Below are 17280 nucleotides of genomic sequence, written 5' to 3' on the forward strand. Positions count from 1 at the left end.
GTGGGAGCGCCAGACCTCTTGTCTGCCCGGCCCGAGGCACGAAACCGCTGTTTATGCCGGGCGGCTCGCCTGGAACACAAGCAATGCCGCCTGGCATAAGCAGCGATTTTGTGCCTCGGGCCGGGCAGACAAGAGGTCTGGTGCGTCAGAGGGGCTTGTCAGCGGCGGGAGCCGGACCCGGCCGCCCCCCCCCACGTAGAAGCCAAGCCCCCCCCAGCCGAGCCTGGTGGCAAGCTTCCGCCCCCCTCCCAGCTTCCAAACCGCATTCGCCTTCCTCCGCCGCTGCTGGGCTGCACGTGGCGGGAGAAGCCCGGACAACGCCGGAGCGCTTTCCCGTCGCGCCTTCCAAAGCAGCGCTGGGCGAAAGAGAGCCTTCCTCCGCCGCCGCCAGCCGCGGTTCCGAGTGGGGCTGCACCCTCTCTCTCTTCTTCCCCGTGACTGCCCCGATGGCGTGCGAGGGGAAAAAGGCGAGGGGAAGCCGGCAAGGTGGGGGGGGGACTCGTGAAGCAGGAATCCACCCCCCGACCTCACCATCGCCTTTTCCTCCTCTCGCACGCCATCGGAGCAGTTGGCTGGCGCCTTTGCTGGAGCCAGGGAAGGGAAGGCACCTGCAAGAAGACTGAAGCTCCAGCTCTAAGAGCAAAGGCAAAGGGCTGGCGTCTTTGCTAGAGCTGGGGAGGAGGCAACTGCCCCACTCTTGCCACAGCCGCTTCGGTTGGAGCGCCCTTTGCCGCCGCACTTTGCCCTTTCCCACACCCGCCCAAGCCAGCAATGTCTGACAGGCTCCCGCGGTGCACCATCTTGTGGTGATCCGGCGCCCTCTTGTGGTGACCCGAGTATAAGCCGAGGTCGGGTTTTTCAGCCCATTTTTGGGGCTGAAAAACTCGGCTTATACTCGAGTATATACGGTATATAAGAAACCATTTGGATTCCTAGCCAGAAACATGGCAAGATCTGAAAAAAATATTTATTACACAGATAAAATGTATTTATTAAAACAAAAATAGTCAGTATTGCCTAAGACTGACAGTGAATCTCTGCCATGCTTGGATTATGTCCAGCATGGATGGGTGATGATTTTATTTTATAATAATTTACCAAATTTTCAACTTCCTCCTTATATGAGTTAAAAATAATTTGAGATAAAAGACATTTGAATATAAGAAAAAGTAATAGCACAGTTGGATAATCTGTATTTATTTATCTATTTATCAGTTATAAGCTGCCCAAGGTTCTCTTACCAATGAGATAGGCAGAAGATAAATTCAATAAATAAATAATGCTATGGGACTCTGTATGGTCATTATTCTTTCACAAAATTATTTCTATTTATTTTCTGTGTTTGTCATTAGAAAAGCTGTTAACATTTCCTACCCAAAAAAGCTGATGCTATAAAACTGCCTGAAAATATTTCTCTATTCAAGATAGTAGAGAATTCAGGCCACTAGTTTAATAATGCAATGAGAAAGACATAAACAGTGTTTGGAAAACCTTTACAAAATCCTAACAGATAATATAGCAAGGGTTTTTTCTCATTGTTTAATGCCCAGGAGTAATGTCAATTCAACATACAGCAGTATTTTATAAAAGAAATATTCAGTACATTTGCTTTGACATTGACAGCTGCTATATTTAGCATTTTATGGAGAAAAGTAATCTTCAAGTTCCATGCAATTTCATATAATAAAAAGAACTCAGACAATTGCAGATGGGTTTTTATCATACTATATTTACATTATGTTTTTATTTTTTAAAATACAAATAGAATATTCACACAGAAGTGATGCATAACTGATGGAAAAAAGTAAAGTTATGTGTAAATTAACAACAAAGTGCTGTTTCTGTTCAATATGGGACGCATTAAAAGTTCATATTAGAATTGTTTTGACAACTGAATTTTAAAAAAGAAGTGCATGTAGCCCCAGGTGATTAGTAGCCATTTTTCACAAGCGACTGAAACATTATATATTATTATAAGGTTGGTAAATCAGAACTGATGCCTGGGGGCAAAGTACAGTAATGCGGTAGCATGTTGCATAAAGTCCCAGTCACAGCATAGCAGAAGAAAATCACCTGATTTCATTTCTGTTATGTTTTGTTCTGGGAGCTTAGGTGGAAAGAGCTGCATAAACAATGGACACTTATTCCTAAATATGGGTCATTACAGAAACTTCTGGGAAGCAAATGGCAAGCTGAAAAGGTTCACTAGATGAAAAGTCAATGATTGCAGCTCTTTGTAATTCCTTTTCAGACAAGAAGAGGATATGAATTACTCCTTGTGAAGTGACAGCAATCTCTGGCAAGTTTAGAAATCTAAGAGATGAGAAAGCAATTACCTTGCTGAACCCATGGTTGGCATATTCAAGGACACAGGGTATGAATACTTCCTTTGGATCAACATACTGTATATTACAGTACCAGATTATTTCCTTCAGTCCTTAGCAAACCAAGTTTTAAATACAAGTTTAAGGGCATGGTGGGAGGAGGACAAAGAGAAAAGGGGTGATTAGAACTTTGATTATACAAATTGACTAAGGGTCCAGATGAATTTGAAATAAGATTTTGAAATTATTATAAACATCCTGTGAATTCTCTAAAACAATATGATAGGATGAGACTTTGAAGGTTGGACACTAGAGGGAACCCGAAGAAAACAAAGACTGCAGCTAAAGGAGAATAATCTTTAAATTACACTTAGTAATGCAAAATGAAGCAAAATATTTTAATATTGGACACATTGAAGGATATTATAAAAGAGGAAAAAGGTTTACCAGACAAGAATGCAGAGATGGGTTCCTCTCAGTTTGGACCTGTTTGCTTGAACCAGTGACTTGCCAGTGATGTCACAATTACATCACTGAACCGGTTTGGTCAGTGACAGTCCATGGGAACTGCCATCTTTTTGTTTTGAATTTTTTTTTCTTCTGAGCATGCACAGAAGGCAGGTTTCCAGCACTCTGCATGCATCATTATCTTGTTTTTGTCTTTTTGGGGGAGTTTTAATTTTTTTTTTTTGGCACTGTGCATGTATGCGCACCCATGAGGCATGCCCAGGAGTCACACGCATGAGGCGTGGAAGGAAGTGAACCAGCAGCGAGGTAAGTTAGAACCCATCCCTGCAAGAATGAGATTTATTTAAAAGTGGACTTTAAAATGAAAGGCTACAAGGATGATATGGAATGGTATGGAAAAAGATGATACACTGGATACTGCCTGATGCCTTCATAATTAAAAACATTAAAATAAACCAAGATAATTTCCTATATTGGATTTACAAAAGATTCTTGTTAAAGCTTTGAATAATTTTTGAGGAGGGACAGAGAAAAAAAGAAACCAATAAGAAATCAAGTTCTAGAACATTATTTGAAGAGATTAAAAGAAAAATAATTTTAAAGGAAGGAATTTGAACCTGGTTTATTTGATCAATGTTAAAATAGATACATTGCGATCTCTGATGACTCTTGCTGATCAGGACCAAACAATAAAGTGTTAAGGATTTATTTACCGCATGGGTTTTGGGAAGAAGAGATGTGCTGTATTTAAGAGAAAATGATGTTAACTAAAATTGTTTATATTTGCCAACTTTAAAAAAATATTTCTTTTATACATCTTTTCTTTTTCTTTACTGTATTTTTATTTATTTTTCTTTCTCTTTATCTTTTTTGTACTTTCTATTTTTTTCTTTTTTTAGTTTGTATTAGTGTTTTATCTCTTTTAATTGTAACTTTTAATAAAGATATCAAAATAAACCACTAAATACAGTCCATCCTTGATAAACCAGTTGTGATGGTTTTGAATGTTTTATCATTATTACATGATATCAAATCCTCATCTTACATCTTTAATATAATTGACATAAAAATAAATAGGTTAATCTATGAAATACAGCTTTAATCTAAATGATTTTATTTTATCGGTTTCTGTCATGAGAGATCCTTTGTGTATTCGGCACCACATTGAAGCTACTGTAGTTTTCTTACTCTTTCCAATTTAGTTTTACAGATGACGATGAAGAAGCCAAGTTGCAGGAAACAACTTTGTTCATATTCCTTTGTGTCTTGACTCCAGAAATGTCTGATTGGCTCTTGTTCTCTCTCTTGGCATTTTTCCTGCAAATTGCTTATTTTCGTTTTGCCAATCACCATAAGATTGCTGCTATTTACAATTCTGCTTATTTAGCATTGAGTTATTATTTTATGGACTAATGTTAGTAGTAGTCCTTAATTAGTAAACTAAGGTTTATACAGACTTTGTGTGTGCTGCATTCTTTCTGGTCTGAGGTTGGGGCAGAACAGAACCCATCTCTGACAGACAACATCCAGGCCCTGAGTTACAAAGTTCTTTAAAAATGTTGATCAGGACCTTTAATTGCATGCAGAAGCTGGCTGGTAACTAGCACATTTCTTGAAACTGTGATGTTGCATAAATAAACCAATAACTGCCGAAGTCACTGTATTTTGCACTGTCTGAAGTTTTCAAGTGGTCTTCAAGCCTCTTGTGGTATACAGCAGTAGTAGAAATGAGGATGACCAAAGTATGAGTAATAGCACACTCTTTCTTACCCCGGTTTATCCCACCAATTGAGCAGGTTAGGAATAAGCACCTAAAACAATCCTACTGATTCAAGTCTCTTTTTAGCATTTTATTTCACATAATGAGCAAGCAGATCAGTAGTGGGTTCTAAAACCCACTATCAGTAGTGGGTTCTAAAAAACTAAAACTACTGGTTCATGTGCACATTTGTGACACTTCTGCACATGTGAAGAAGCTTCTGCACATACACAAAAGTGTCCCAGGTAGATGGGCGGACCCTCCTGCCACCAGCGCTACCAGTTCTAAGAACCGGTCCAAACTGGGAACAACTCACCACTGAAACAGATGCCTCTGGAATGCTTACAAGCAGGAGACAGAACATTACTCTCTCCAGCCCTGCCAGTTGTACTTGGAGGCATGGTACTACCAACCAAGGTAATTTTCAAAACCAATAGCAGTGACAGACCTATCTTCCACAAATTCACCCAATCTCATGTTAGAACTTTCAAACTTTTGTACCATGTCTTATAGTTGTGGCTTCCAATCAGCTTCACTAAATGATCTAGGGTCTTACTGTTTGGACAGAGGAAGAAAACCTGTTTTCTGTGCACCTTCTCAATACCATGCAAAGCTTTATACACCATGATCAAGTAACACATCCATCACTTTCTTCCAAGGTAAACAAGTCCCAAATGTTATACCCTTTATTCAAATGGGAGTGCTTCAGCCATTTGATCATTTTGGCTGCCTTCTTCTGCCCCCTTTCTAGCTCTATTAGGCTTTATTTCCCCCAGATATCAGAAGTAGAATTATACACAATATGCCAGCTATGAACATAGTATAGATTTGTGTAAGCACAGTTTAGAGTCATACCTTTTATTTTTTATCCTTATTCTAATGATTTGTAGCATATAATTTACTTTGCTCATAGCTGATGCACACTTATGACATTTTTACCATTAGAATCCCCAAATTATTTCTCCCTGGTTTATTGCAGACAGCCGAGATCCTATTAGTATACACATTAAATAATGGCTTTTTGCCCCAGTGTGCATTACTTTACGCTTACTAAACTGAATTGCATTTTCATGTGATTGACCATTCAGCTAATTTAAAGAGAACCCTTCTAGAGCTTGTTTTACCCTGAACAGAAACTGTTTAATTATTTTGTTAACTGGCAGAATTCTGATCAGTGACCTTAATAAAGAACTGCTACTTACATATCTATTCAGAATAACCTTTGGGTTTCACCAGCCTGAATATTTTAGGATCTTAATAAGTTAAATAATATAATTGTGCCAAAATAAAACATTAGGCTACAGCCTTTCAGTATTTTCACTTTCCAAAATTTCTGGATCTTTGCCTTGCCTTACTATTTTTAAAAAATAAAAAAATGGAATGGAATAAAGACAGGTGGAAGAGGAACTTTGCTGGGTGCTTTGCAGTGTATTGTTATAGAAGTAGCTCTTGAATTACAATGGCAATTTCCATTGCTATGTGATGTAGTTGTAAAATGCAATGCCACATGAGCACATTGCTTAGTAACAGCAATCCCATTCACCATTATAGCCCCAGGACCGTGCATGACATTAAGTTGGAAGAGGTCATATTTCCAGGCAAACAGGCCAGTGGGTAAGGAAGATTGATCTCCTCCTGGGCTGTCAGCCAAGCCCCTCTCTTCCATCACACCCATACTTCCTTCGTCATCAGATAATTCACTAGTTGACTCTTTCGGGAGCAAAATAGGTCTGTGACATGTGGATGGTTCCCCCACCTCCACCTCCACATTCCTTGGGGCAGGAGCTGGGCCAGAGCTAACCACAACACAAATCGGTATGAATGAATAATACGTGTGTTTTTGAACTGTCTTTAAAGTTTTAATTAGGATTTTAGAAATTAGTTCATTTTTTCCTTGACTTATTTTTATTGTTATTGTTACTTGCAATTTTTTACTGCTATGAGCCAATTCCCAGTTACTGGGTTAGTAATTGGATTTATTATTAGATTTCATTCTTGGATTGTCTTTAAAGTGTGCCTTGTTTGTACAAGAAATCCCTAAGTCCTTTGGGACTGGGCGGCATAGACGTCAAATAAAAACAAACAAACAAACAAACAAACAAATGTGTTGAATGCCAATTTTCCTTTTATTATTAAGTCAAATGTTTACTCTACTTTGCTTAACACCATACATTCTGAGTTATTTTCAGAGTTTTGAATAGTCTCCTTCCATTTCCTAGGAATAAATCAAGATGATCTGCTCTTAAAAATATCTATATAAAAATATTTTGTTTTAAAAAATTAAAAGTAACATTAAGTAATTTTCCATTCATTCTAGTTTTTAACGGGGGGGGGGGGACCCCTTCCAAATTCTGACTCCCTTTAGTATAAACTAAATATAATTGTTTCTTGAATCCTGAATCATTTGTCAAAAATATTAAACTATGTAAAATATTAGCATCATATCAGTTGGTGTAATCTTAGTACTCCAGTTTTCCTATGATTGTGCTAGTAAGTTATTCATCTTTTACATAACAATATCAGAGTGCTGGCTTGGTGGTTGCTAGGTAGCTAGCTGTACAGCTAAAGGGCCCTGAAGGAAAGTCAAGCTCTGTAAATTAGTGGCATCCAATCAACAGTCAATCAACATAAGGTCCATTACTTCTCATTACATTATTTTACCATTACTTACTTTCCATTAGTTCAGACAGGAAAGCTAAGAAGAGAATTGGCTAAAAGGGACCAATTGAATTAACATCTTTTAGAGCCAATCCTACTCTCATTTTGTGTATAATTATGCAATCAAAATTGGAAATATGAACACAATCTGCAATTCATACTGGAAAGATATTTGTAATTTTATGCTGGCTGAGTAGGAATTACTCTCAACAAAAGTGGGAGAACAGAGGAGATTTGGGCTTTGTGGGAAGCTGCTGAAATGTTCACTATATGGAATATTATTATTACAGAACCTGCAGGGATATGTAAGCAGGAACATTTGCACTTACAGTCTGATTGATTATGAGAGACATGTTCAGCACTGAAAACCATATCATCAGGGGATTGTAAAAGCCTCCTAAGGGATGGCACAACAGTGCCCTCTAAAGCATCTGATAAATTGACCCTGAAGAGGTGGATTTTCCCAGAACTTCTCCAATGTGATACAAAGGAGAAATTTTCCAAAACCACAAATATTTTACAAATATTCTTGGGATGATGGTTTTGGCTCCCAGATAATTTTTGATTTGCTGACTAGACTCAGAATATCAGAGATGGGACCATGTCCTTTACTGAACAAAATAACTATCAATTGCCCCTCCAAAAAAGGGCCTACTTTCATGTAGTCGTCATAAAGTAATTTATAATATTCATCACTCAAGAAAAAGAAGAATGGGCTATGAACCTGCTAGCAAAATGCACAAAATATTTCTTTCTAACCATGTTCTCTACAAAGAATATGTGATAAAAACCAACACTTTATATAACAAGGTTATAATTTGATTAGGTAGGCTTACAGTGCTGACTTTATTTAGAATTCTCTACCTATGATTACTGTTTCTCCTTGTTTTCCCTATAGATCCTCTCTCTCAATAAACTTTTTATAGGAGGAGATCTGTCATCAATGGTTTCTCATTAAAATCTTTCCCACAGGCAAGTCTGCATGATTGCATAGCTATCTTTTCTGTCTGAATGAGATTTGTTGAGACTATATTTCTGAAGGCTGGCAGGAAGCACAAGCACATTTTCATTTTTCTTGTCCTAAAGCTGGACTGAAGAAACATGTCCTGATAGGGCAAGTAAGAATGTCCTACCTGAACATACTATGGGATTTCAGAAAATACAGCCTGATTGTTGTCAGCCTATCATAACTGATTTTCCTGTTACCAAGTTTCAAATTATCCTCTATTCTTGTTTGCAAGAAGAGATAACAGTTGCATTCATTCACCTCAGAAATATTTTGGGATGTTATTTTATAAATATCAAGGTGAGAGACTAGACTGCAAAGCTGACAAATACCCTGGAAGGCAATTGCAAACAACTTCCAACTTGGTAACAACAAGTCAAAGATATGTCAATGCAGTAATAAAGAGTCAAACTTGCTCAAGGAAGACTTTGCCCTTCCTATTTTACAAATGATTTTAGGACTACAAGCTTATAATTGCCAACATTCCAAATTCTCACAGCATCACAAATCCATGTCACAAATTATTTAAAATTAATATTATTCTTAACACAGTTCTGAGAAGTATTTGGATGAAAATGCATGGTACTTAGTCAAATATATTCATCACATTGCATAAGGAGATAGAAGTTACTCTTACTTTTTTTCCTTTCAAGAGAGAAAGCTGAATGTAGGACTTATTCACGCTTATTCACAAAAAAAAGGAAGCATAAGCATTTGTATGTCATTTGCTTCTTGCTTATCAAATTATTGTGAGTCAAATAACAACCCCCTCTCCCAATGGTGGGTTGCTGATGGGTCAGACCGGTTCGCCTGTACCAATGGCAGAAATCCCCCCACCCTTGCCAAAACAGCAGCAACGCTAGCTGGCCCATGGATCAGTCCTCTGGTTGCCACTCCTTGAAAATGGCTTGCAAAGAACTCTCTGTACATGTGCAGAGGACCAGCTGTGTGGTATGATGGGGAAGTGTGCAAACATACACACCTCCGACACAATGGGAACTGATAGGGAAGGTAACTAGAACTCACCCCTGCCTCTCCCCCCAAACAAAAACCACGGAGAAAAAGAATCAGCACCAATTTGGTCACATTGGGAATAGAATATCTTTAATTACCACTAGATTAAAATAAACAGCTACATCATGACTTATTTTAGTAAAGCAATCCTAATTATTCATACTAGACAGAACAACAAGCTTGTTTGTTTCTTCTTTCTCTTTTCTCACTGCCTGTTATATATAAATTGTTCTTGTTAAAATAAGAGTCTCTTATAGGAGATAAAATAAGTATCCAAATTCCAGGACTGATGTATTTTTCTGTAAGGGAGCAAAAGGAACTTTAGAGCATCTAAATTCAAGGATTTTCACCCTACTCTCTGATGAACTTGTAGCATATATCCAAAATTTTGTTTTGTTAAAAACCATACAAACATACAGTACTTCTGTGTTCCTCATTTCTCTTTACATCTTCACTGAAAGAGATCTGAATGACTGAGTAATATTAGTAATCTTAAAGCAACTGCACTATAAATAACTGGCATCACTTAAAAGAAGAAAGGAATCAAATGCAAGTTTCTATGCAATTTAGTTTTATGCACACAGTGCAGAAATGAAACAATATAAATGTCAGGCAATTTATCACTCTGTATCAATGTGTGTCATGAAGATGACAGTTTTATTTTTACAGGAATGGGAACATATCAGATTTTAAGTATATGTTTATGTCTTTATTTATTGATAATCTTAGAAATCAAGATTAATTCCAGTATTTGTTTCCAATGTATTCTTAGTATAATTAACTTTGTACAGATCCTCATTTTTATTGCAGTGTAAACTCAGATTAATGTGAAAACATGAGTGAGTAAGAAAGTGAGTTTGGTATGATGGTTACAGGTAGGGAAGGGTTACCAAAAGTTTTACTACTACACTGTGGATGTGGCTTGTGCAGAATGCCCTGCATTTTCTTTCACTTCAAATTGGGTGCTCTGGGTTGGAGCTCCATTTTCGCTACCCCAATGCGGTTCCCCTCCGGGTCCGGGCAGTAGCCCACCCCGGTTACAGGTACCAGACTTGAAACCATGAAATGGTGAGTTCTAGTTCTACTTCAGGTACGAAGCTTGGACCATATATTTTATCTTAGCTATGGAAGAGTGCAATAGCAAACCACTTCAAAAATGTTTCCCAAAAATTCAGTGGAATTATCTAAGCAGCTATCAAGACTCAAGACTCAAGACTCAAGACTCAAGAACAACACACACTCACATATAAGCCATGGTGCTTTATAAAAAACAAAATATAACCAACAAATAAACAAACAAACCAAAAACAATAGACTTGAATATCTTGTCACGTGGTTATTTTAGCTTTTTTCTTAGCAATATGAGGCAAACCTAAATTGCACTAATAGAACTGGTAGAATGTATTAACAGGATAAAAAATATTGATTATGATAAAGGATCAGATTTTCCTGCAAAAGAATCAATATCACTTAAGCAGAGGAAAATCTTGTTTCAGTTATTTAGAGTTCTTGGAGAGAATATTATAACCCAGTAGATAACAACTGGCTGTTCATAAATATAATGAGAACTTAACATTTCTAATGATTTTTGGGGAAAAAGTCTTTTTTTTGAACCCAAGAATAAATGAACAAGGATGAATAAGTTATAACTAGTTATAACTAGTTAATGAAATTGAACAGTTGTTAGTCTAATTTAAAAAAAATCTTAGCACGGAAAATAACATACGTATAGAATTTGCTATTATGTGGTACAATGGTGGCTACCCATTTTTACATCTCTAAAAAGGGATTGTATATCAAATCAATATATTGATGACTGCCCCCACCCTCCTCACCTTTTGTAAGCTCCTTAAAACCCACCTCTGTCGTCAAGCATGGGGGAATTGAGATATTCCTTTCCCCCCAGGCCTATATAATTTATGCATGGTATGTTTGTGTGTATGTTTGGTTTTTTAATAAGGGTTTTTAGCTATTTTAAATATTAGATTTGTTATATGCTGTTTTATTATTGTTGTTAGCCTCCCCGAGTCTACGGAGACGGGTGGCATGCAAATCTAATAAATAAATAAAATAAATAAATAAATCCGGGTCCTCATTTTACCCACCTCGAAAGGATGGAAGGCTGAGTCAACCTTGAGCCGGTGATGAGATTTGAACCACTGACCTTCAGATCTAGTCAGCTTCAGTGGCCTGCAGTATAGCACTCTACCTGCTGCGCCACCTCAGCTCATTTATCATTTAAGTTACAGGTCTCCCAGCTGTGCTTTAATGTGAGCATGATCATTATTCTTTTATTGATGTAAAATTAACTTTGAATATAAAGTTTAGAACTGATTAATTGGTGGGTGACGTGAGTGCTTGTTGTTAGTCATATCATCCTTTATTTCATTGTTATTATTATTTTTTGGTATGCCCATGATTCTTTGTCAAGTTTTCATTTAATAAGAAGTAAAAAACTGCTTCTGCTTTCTCATGACTTTACAATTCATCTTCTCTAGCAAAAAGAAAAAAAGACAAAGAAAACCCAGTATGCATTCCATTAAAAAATTATGAAGACTTGAATGAAAGGATAAGATTGTGATTCTAGAAGTAGAGCCAGATAATACGTCTTTACATGAATCATTTTAATCTCCAGAAATAGATAAATTACATCTTGGTGTACTGAAGAAACTGTCTGATGGTTTGACCAAATATTTAAAAATCATAATAGAATGGAATGGAATGGAATAGAAATAGAATAGAATAGAATAGAATAGAATAGAATAATTTGACAGTGTTGTGGATATTAATAGTCTAGCAGAGTAACAGCACGGGGGAATAATATCTTGACATGCAAATATAAATGTGTTGTATTGGTGGAGGATGTGAGGAGTCTGTAAATATTTTCACAGATTTCTTTTTGACTTATTCAATATATACAGGTCCACCCTGGAAAGAGGCTGGTTGCAATTGTTTTTTCTGCAGTTCTAAGTATCCATATATAATATTTAACTAGTGCAAGTTAAATAGAATATGGTATTTCTGTATCTTCAAAAGGGGGAGCGGAAAATCTAACAAATTACAGACTCATCAATATAACAATCATATTTGGGACAATTATATACAGTGATCCCCTGGTTATTGCGTCCCCGACCATTGCGAACAGGGTAATTTGCGATTTTTGAACCCGGAAGTCAAAACACCATCTGCGCATGCGTGCCCTTTTTTTCTATGGGCACGCATGCGTAGATGGCGCCCGGCAGATCAGCTGCTGGGCGGCTTCCCTGGGTCTTCCCCCTCTTGCTGGCGGGAGGGCGAGCGGCGGGCATCAGCAAGGAGTTTCCCCACCGCCCACGCAAACTCCTCGCTGCCGCCCGCCCTTCGCCCGCCCACGCCGTTCATTCTCGCCGCTTCCCACCTGAGTCCTGAAGCGAATTCGCTTCAGGACTCAGCTGGAAAGCGGCGAGAGCGAGCGCTAGCGAACGGCTTGTCCGCCACCCGCTCGCGCGTCCCGCACCCACGCCGTTCATTCTCGCCGCTTCCCACCTGAGTCCTGAAGCGAATTCGCTTCAGGACTCAGGTGGAAAGCGGCGAGAGCGAGCGCTAGCGAACGGCTTGTCCGCCGCCCGCTCACGCGTCCCGCGCCCACGCCGTTCATTCTCGCCGCTTCCCACCTGAGTCCTGAAGCGAATTCGCTTCAGGACTCAGGTGGGAAGCGGCGAAAATGAACGGCGTGGGCGCGGGACGCGTGAGCGGGCGGCGGACAAGCCGTTCGCTAGCGCTCGCTCTCACCGCTTTCCACCTGAGTCCTGAAGCGAATTCGCTTCAGGACTCAGCTGGAAAGCGGTGAGAGCGAGCGCCCACGCCGTTCATTCTCGCCGCTTTCCACCTGAGTCCTGAAGCGAATTCGCTTCAGGACTCAGCTGGGAAGCGCGAGCGAGCGGCACCAGCGAATGGCTTGTCCGCCGCTTGCTGCCCGCTAGCGAGGAGCCGAAGATTGGGGGCGGCGCGGCTGTTTTAAAATGTCGCCGCCGGCATGGGGGGCTTCCTAGCAGCCCCCCAAACCTGGGTTGCGGGTCCGGGGGGTACTGGCAAGCCCCCCATGCCGGCGGCGACGTTTTAAAACAGCCGCGCCGCCCCCAATCTTCGGCTCCTCGCTAGCGCTGCGGAAGTAAAAACACCATCTGCACATGCGCAGATGGTGTTTTTACTTCCGCAGCGCTACTTCGCCAATACCCGCTCGTTGCGGGGGGTCCTGGAACGGAACCCTCGCAACGAGCGGGGGATCACTGTAACAGATTAGAGACTGATATGTTGTCATTTGGAAAACAATACAAAAATATTTCATTGGTTTGTGAAATTAAGTATAACACATCTCACTCTCAGAATATTAGAAATCAAGAAGAATCTGTCAAGAACCAATTTAATCAGAGTAAGCTGGACTGCCATATGTCAAAAATGGTGTAGGGTCTGTTGGGGAGGGGGGTTGGGCTAAATGACCTACAAGGTCCCTTCCAACTCTGTTAATATGTATCTAATCAAACTGTATGAATGCTAAAATAATTTCAAAGAAGAATCACAAAGATTACTGGGGAATAGAAATTAAGATCTATGAGAAGATCTTTAACTTTATCAAAAGACAATTTTGGGTAGGGCATGACAGCATTCTTTAATCTGGAAAGAATGTCACATATAAATAGTTCAGGTCTTATTCTTTCGCATTCTGAACTGAAATTTATAAAATTATGTATTCATTATAGAAAAAAGGTGATTAAATGTTAGACAAAAAGCTTCCCAATAATAGTAATAGTTTTACAAAGAAACTATTCATTTGCTTCCATCAAGCTGTTAATTTTTTTGGAAACAAGTAATCGTGTTATCCTTAATTGAAAATTCAATATTTGAAAATCAAGGAGAAATAGTAATAGTACAAGCACTTAGACATATACTGCTTTAAACCACTCTACAGAATCAGCACATTGCCCCCAACAATCTGAGTGCTCATTTTACTTACCATGGAAAGAGGGAAGGCTATATCAACTTTAAACTGGTCAGGATAAGTCATAGATAAGTTTTCATTATTATTAATAATATTCATAATAATAGTTGTAGTCGTAGTAATTTCCTTACATTCTGCCCATGGTTTTTTTTTTCTTTTGGGGCGGGGAGGGGGGGAGATTAAATTAAGAAAATCTTAATCCTGATTCTGAAAGATGACACATAGAAATCAATTTCTAAATTCACCCTAAATATTTTTGTATTGATTTCATACATTATCTTTAGAATTCATTCGTAAATTAAATTGAAACCAATAGAAATCTGTCATTGGCACCCATCCTTCCTAAGCACATTTATATTCATTTGTAACTTCCTCAATTTTTCTGGTTAAATGTAACAATGCACCTATGTTCCTGGATAATATAGAAAATATAATAATGATCCTGGGTTTTGTTCTTACCATTGTCAAAGTCAGACAGTTCATCATTACAGAGTCAATAAGGCTTTTTAATTCTGGAGGTCAGATTTCATTAAATTATGTTTACCATTGAACTGATTTACTGTAAGATTAAATTGTACATAATTGTAGAAGACAATTGTAGAATCTGGTATAGGTGGGGATTCATTTGGGGTTGGGGGAATGAAGAGAACAATGCTTAATTGCCAAATAAGAAAGTTTTGTTGAATTTATTTCTGAAATTTGGACAGCTAATGGGTTTTCAGAGAATTTATGAGGTATGCAGCTACAGTATTTGTCAGTACAGTACAGTGATCCCCCGGTTATTGCGTCCCCAACCATTGCGAACAGGGTAATTTGCGAATTTTGAACCCGGAAGTCAAAATACCATCTACGCATGCGTGCCCTTTTTTCTATGGGCACGCATGCGTAGATGGCGCCCGGCAGATCAGCTGCTGGGCGGCTTCCCTGGGTCTTCCCCCTCTTGCTGGCATCAGCGAGGAGTTTCCCCACAGCCCACGCAAACTCCTCGCTGCCGCTTGCCCGCCCTTTGCCCGCCCACGCCGTTCGCTCCCCCTCTTGCTGGCGGGAGGGCGAGGAGCCCTCCCCAGCACCCGCTGGCCCGCCCTTCGCCGCTCGCCCGCCCTTCGCCCTGGCCGCTTCTTCCCAGCGGAGAAATTCCAGCCCCCACCTGATCCCGCCCGATCCTCCTCCCTGAGGTAGCTCACCCTCCCATGGCCGCTTCCTCCACCCTCCATCGCAAGCCCTCGCCACCGCAGCCAACGCGCGCTGCGATCTTCAAGCCCGGCTCCTTTCGGCCCAGCATCCCGGGCCAAGCAGCTGCCTTCCGTGACTGAGCCTGGCTCGCCCGGAAGATCGTAGCGCGCGTTGGCTGCAGCGGCGAGGGAAGCCAAGCCGGCAGCAATGTCGCCGCCGCTGCAGCCAACGCACGCTACGATCTTCCGGGCGAGCCAGGCTCAGTGACGGAAGGCAGCCGCTTGGCCCGGGATGCTGGGCCGAGAGGAGCCGGGCTTGATCCGCTGAGCCTGGCTGGCCCGGAAGATCATAGCGCGCGTTGGCTGCAGCGGCGGCGACATTGCTGCCGGCTTGGCTTCCCTCGCCGCTGCAGCCAACGCGCGTTACGATCTTCCGGGCCAGCCAGGCTCAGCAGATCAAGCCCGGCTCCTCTCGGCCCAGCATCCCGGGCCAAGCGGCTGCCTTCCGTCACTGAGCCTGGCTCGCCCGGAAGATCGTAGCGCACGTTGGCTGCGCTGGCGAGGGAAGCCAAGCAGGCGCGCCATTCTCCACTGACTCCTAAAGCGGGGAAGTTTGCCAGGAGTCAGCGGAGAACGGCGCAACTGTTTTAAAACGATCGGAGCTTTCCAATGAGTCCCGAAGACAAACGGCAAACTTCCGCGTTTGTCTTCGGGACTCATTGGAAAGCCGCGCGGGTGTTTTAAAACATCCCCGCCGACATGGGGGGCTTGCTAGCACCCCCCCAAACCCGGGTTGGGGGTTCGGGGGGTGCTAGCGAGCCCCCCATGTCGGCGGCCGCGCCGCCCCCCAATCTTCGGCTCCTCGCTAGCGCTGCGGAAGTTAAAAACACCATCTGCACATGCGCAGATGGTGTTTTTACTTCCGCAGCGCTACTTCGCGAAAACCCGCTCGTTGCGGGGGGTCCTGGAACGGAACCCTCGCAACGAGCGGGGGATCACTGTATATCAGTATGATTTTTAAATTAATTCTAGAAATAACCCAAAAAGTCTTCTGCACCTGAACATATATTTCCAAACAATAAACACTTAAATGTGATGGAATCAAAGTCTGGAGAGAAAGAAGACTACTGTATATCATAAAAAGGTAGTAGCAGAATTGGATCCCTTCCTTTGCAATGTCTGCAAAGATGTCAAAGGTGTGAGCAGTTCAAAGACATGGGAAGGGGGGTCCCATTAATGTGATACTAGTTGTGACAGCACTTTAGTGAAAGCAGAGAAGAAAAATAAGAGTGAAAAATAAAATCTTCTGTGGCTAAGATGTGTTACAAGAGAATATTTTCACAGTGCAAGTGCCATTAATATTTTTCCCTTCAGGCCAGGCTTTTCATATTCATGTTTTTCCACATGGAACCAAATTATTTGGTGCTAACCTCCCTACATTTCCAAATATGTCACCTCCAAGGGGCACAAGTGAAATCCCAAACTGGCAGATTGATATTCCATTGTCAATAGAACAGCCTGTAAATTCAGTGACTTGCAATCAACTGTAAAGGCGCTAATGGTGTATTTTATTGTAACTGCAATATTTCAGCTTTGAAGAGCTTGTCCTGACTTGTTGTAAGACAAATAGATAAACAAATTTCACTAAGCAGCTCTAAAGATAAATTTGGGATTTGACAAGGATACAAAAGAGTTAATGCAGTATTGTTCCTTTCAATGTTTCATAGCCAATATTGTTTTGTTTCTTTTTAAATATAATTGAATAATATACTCACTCAAGGTATACTTCTTGTGGTCCACCAGGGGCCAGTGCAGCTGGCAGCAGAGTTGGAAGCAAGGGGGCTGGGGGAAAAACCTGGGCCAGGCCTGGAGTCTGGGCCAGGCCAGGCCTGGAGTCTGGG

General features: G+C 40.8%; 1 protein-coding gene across 7 annotated transcripts in view; it reads right to left on the reverse strand.

Moving 5' to 3' along the window:
• The window catches only part of NRXN1 (neurexin 1), a 921413-nt gene extending 904188 nt beyond the window's left edge, over positions 1-17225 (reverse strand). For all 7 annotated transcript variants that reach the window (XM_070734726.1, XM_070734725.1, XM_070734724.1 and 4 more), the window contains exon 1: positions 17155-17225. The gene's annotated coding sequence lies outside the window, so the exon portion shown is untranslated. The remainder of the gene's footprint in view (positions 1-17154) is intronic.
• Between the last annotated feature and the right edge of the window lie 55 nt (positions 17226-17280).

Source organism: Erythrolamprus reginae, chromosome 1 (genome assembly GCF_031021105.1).
Source record: "Erythrolamprus reginae isolate rEryReg1 chromosome 1, rEryReg1.hap1, whole genome shotgun sequence".
Classification (NCBI taxonomy): Eukaryota; Metazoa; Chordata; class Lepidosauria; order Squamata; family Dipsadidae; genus Erythrolamprus; species Erythrolamprus reginae.